Here is a 4,224-nt window from a genome sequence, read left to right as displayed (position 1 = left end):
CTCCCCGGACAGGGATCGCCCACTTCCGGGCCCCGCCCACTGTCAGGCCCCGCCCACCATTAGGCCCCGCCCAGAAGGGGGCCCCGGCCTCCTCACCGCTTCTCTACCTTCCCTTCCCCAGGAGGCGGGCAGCCAGGCTCCGCAGCCGTTCCTACCCCCTTTTTGGAGCAAGACAGAAGCTGGAGCTGAAAAAAAAAAAAGCTAAGACACGTGTTTGGAATTTGATAACCCTAAATTTGATCCAGGCTCCATCCTTGAGCGACTGTGGACTACATTTTAAGCCTCTGTTTCCTCATCTAAGAAGTAGAGATCGCAATAATCCAAAGTACCTCCCAAGATTCTAGATGTGAAATAAAGATGCTGTGCAAAGTGCGTGGTGCTTAATAGTCGAGCAGTAAACGGTGCCGGTTGCTACTGTTGTTAGTAATCCGTGGTGAAGATGATTGACGTAAAATGACCCTGAACACTGCACAGCTGCTGCCCTGCCAGCAGCTCACCTGAGTGGATGGACGTTAGAAAGGATTTGTGCAGGAGCTGGAAACCCGGAGTTTCCCGCGGCCACCGCTTCAGTGCAGAGAGCCCCTTCCAGCGGAATCCCCTCGGCTCTGCTTGAACACCCAATCTCAGCTTGAGCATTTCCAAAGACAGGAAGCTCACTGTTAAGAGGAAACCCTTGTCCTCTGGCTCTAGGGAGTCTTCCGCGTTCAGTCTGTTGGAGGAGGCTTCCTGTCACCACAGATCACCTCCAAGATTCTTTCCAACTCCTGCTTCTTAAGATTCCACTACTTGAACATAGATCCATCATCCCTTATCCATCACAAAACAGCTGCAGAACAGCCCACCACGCCGCAATCCCTGATCTTAGGAGTAGCTGAAGGATTAAAACTCCCATTTTACAGAATAAGAAAGGGAGTTAAAAAGACACAAAATTGTGCTGCCCGGCTCGAGGCGCAACAGAATTCCATTTTGGAAACAGAACTGCCCTTTAGCCCTGTTTGGGGCAGCCAAGTACGTTCTGTCTGTTCCGTAATTGGCTAAGCAGAGCCAGAAGCTGGAGCACACCAGAAAGAGGAATGGATTGGGACTCAGGAGACCCGACTTTTAGTTTCAGCTCTTTCTCATCTAGGTAGGTGACCTCGGGTTGAACAGGAAGACGTCGAGCTCTGGCACTCATTCAGTGGTGATCACAAATCCTTAACCCATTCCCCGTTTAGAAAAAAATGGGGCTGCTTGCTGCCAGCACTTATTTCTCAGGGCAAATGGGAAATGGGTTAAGAACTAAGCATGAAATTCAGACCACTGAATATCTAATCCTCCTGTCTTGAGGGGAGAAAAGGCCCAACCGGCCCAAGTTCAAAACATCCCTGCCATTTGCCTGTAGTGTGTAAGGCCATAGGGAGAATATAAAACTCTTTCTGAAAAAGATCAGTGTCCTCTAAATCCTGATCATTTCCAGAACCTTGATACCTGAGGCAAATGTTGACATCTGTGTGGCACTAAGGGGATCAGAGGACCAGGAAGAAATAGTGGGCCCAGTAGAAGAGCAGTGGCTCTTTCTAGAGACAGAGGGCCAGAAAATTGAGCCCATCCAATCTAACAGCTGAAAGAGGGGCTCAAATGCCTTTGGTGAGTGCATGGCCAATAGGAGCAACTCTAAGCCTTTAGCTAGTGTCCAAGACCTTCTGAATTCTGGCCCCCACCTACTTCTCCAGTTCCCATCATGTCACCCCAAAATACTCTATGCCTGGGTGTCCAATCTTTTGGCTTCCCTGAGCCACATTGGAAGAAAAATGGTCTTGGGCCACACATAAAATACACTAACACAAATGACAGCTGTTAAGATTTTTTTAAATTACAGAAATATCTCATATTTTAAGAAAGTTTACTAATTTGCACTGGCCTCATTCAAAGCTGTCCTGAGCCATGGGTTGGACAAGCTTGCCCTATGCTGTAGTGACCCTGAACCACTCCTGATTCCCATCCTTTTCCTTCCTCTGAGACTTATTTATTTATTTTAGCTGTCTCTGCTGCCTGGAATGTTCTTTCCACGCATCTCTGCCTAGTAAACTCTTACTCATCTTTCAAACCCCATTTCAAAATTCATAAGCTCTATGAAGTCTTCCTCAATCTTCAGCCTTCCTCCTCACTGCAAGAATGAATATCTCCCACTGTGATTTTACAGCACTTTTCACATTCGCTTACAGTTATGTACATGAAACGCAACTGTATTATGGCTCTTTAAATGATATGCTATTTAATTATCAATCCATCTCTCGAAATAAGCTTTGAGGTCTTCAGACAGGGCCTTGTTTCTACTGTGTGTCCCCTGCATCTAGCACAGGCCTACTGTGGGTATGTGTCTTGCTTCCTTTGCCCAGGGATGGCCCTGGGGTCTGGGCCACATTACAAATAACCATGAACTGGTAGTCCAAAAAAGACCATATTTAGCTGTGTAAGGGTCAAGAAAGTTCCTCTACTTAGAGAAAGATCCTGAAGAATACATTGTTTGTATTGAACTAATCCTCAGAGTTCTGCTCTGTTTGGAATTCACGATGAAAAAGCAGTACATCATGGCCAGGTTAAAGTCATATTCATCTTCAAAATCAAAGTTCTGAAAAACAATGAACTTTAACAGACTAGAAGTAGAGTTCACATTTCAACAAAAAAGAGGTCTAGTTGGGTAAGTATGACCAAAGAGAACAAATGTGAACACCCAAATATTCAGAGAAATGACAGAAACTAGTACCTAGAGTTGACCTGGCAGTCCCAAGTTCTCAAATTCTGTTGAAACTTACCTGGACTAAACAGTGCTTGAAATAAGGAAATTCATAGGCCAGACCTTGAAAAGCCCTGCCTGATTTAATGGGAAGTGTTAAAATGAATTCTAACCCTTTTATAAATATTAAGTATGTGAGAAAGTATTTAAATGCAAAAAAGTGAAACCAGAGTATTTTTAAAAATGCTCCCATAAAGGAATTTTTAAAACTTACCTGTAGATACATTATATATTTTAACCAAACCAGTCAATGAGGAATTCATGGTGTGTGGGGGAAAAAATCTGTTTGAAAAAAAACCTTACAATGAATCTGATGTTTCATTTTTGAAGCATTGCTCAGAGAAAAAGAACTGCTAGAGAAAAAGAACCAATGGACAGAGCATGAAGAGCCTATTGCCTGAGGGTCTGCAGGGAGTGACAAATATACTACACTTTGGAAGGATCCAGGGGACCAAATTTATGCCTCTCAAACATGGGTCCTGGTCATCCAAGCTGGCAGGTTTCTGGGCTCCTGGTCCCAAGGAAGCAATGGATACTGGGGGTTGGGAAGGAGGTGGAGACTTCACCCAGAGCTAACACCTTCTGGGGAAGGGCCCTAGAACAGGAAGGTCCTTGCCCACCTCTGGCCCCTCCGGCAGTAGATTCCTGACTTCCGCTGCACTCCTGTCTGCATTTAGCTTTTCTGAAGGGAGGAAGGGAGGAAGGCTAAGCTCAACTCCAGAACCCTCCGACTGTCACCATTTTCACTGTGGATTTTTCTCATGGAGGTAGGCCTCACCCACCTAAAGCCCCAGGCCAGTAGCCAGGTAGAAAAAGGGAGGACAACTTTCAAAACTCTAAAATCACAGCCTGGTGTAGCCTCTGCAATGGGATTATTGTAAAAGACGAGTTTTCAGTGGAAAGTGGAACTTTGCTTCCTCACTGGGTCTGTAGGTTCCAGTTTTCTTTATGCCTCCTTGCCCATTTCAGTGAGGGAAAGAACTCTAGTGTGTGTGTGTGTGTGTGTGTGAGTGTGTGTGTGTGAGAGTGTGTGAGTGTGTGTGAGTGTGTGTGTGTGTGTGAGTGTGTGAGTGTGTGTGTTCTGGGTTAGTGAAAACTTCACCAAATTCAGCCACGTAGAAACCTCAGTCAAAAAATTTTTAAGATTATAGGAGAAATGGACAAATGATGACAAAAGGAGCTGAAGTCAAGAATTTGGTATTTTAGCTAGATGTGATCCTAGCTATTTGGGAGGCTGAGGCAGGAGGATCCCTCAAGCCCAGGAGGATTGCTTGAGTATGAAGCTGCAGTGACTGAGCTATGATCATGTCCTTCTAGCCTGGACAACAGAGTGAGACCCCATCACACACACACACACACACACACACAGATAATACTGACAGGTAATATAGTTTGGATCATGGGGGCAGATTTCCCCCTTGCTGTTTTCTTGATAGTGAGTGGATTCT

Source organism: Saimiri boliviensis, chromosome 11, assembly GCF_048565385.1.
Source record: "Saimiri boliviensis isolate mSaiBol1 chromosome 11, mSaiBol1.pri, whole genome shotgun sequence".
Lineage (NCBI taxonomy): Eukaryota > Metazoa > Chordata > Mammalia > Primates > Cebidae > Saimiri > Saimiri boliviensis.
This window is presented reverse-complemented; position numbering follows the sequence as displayed.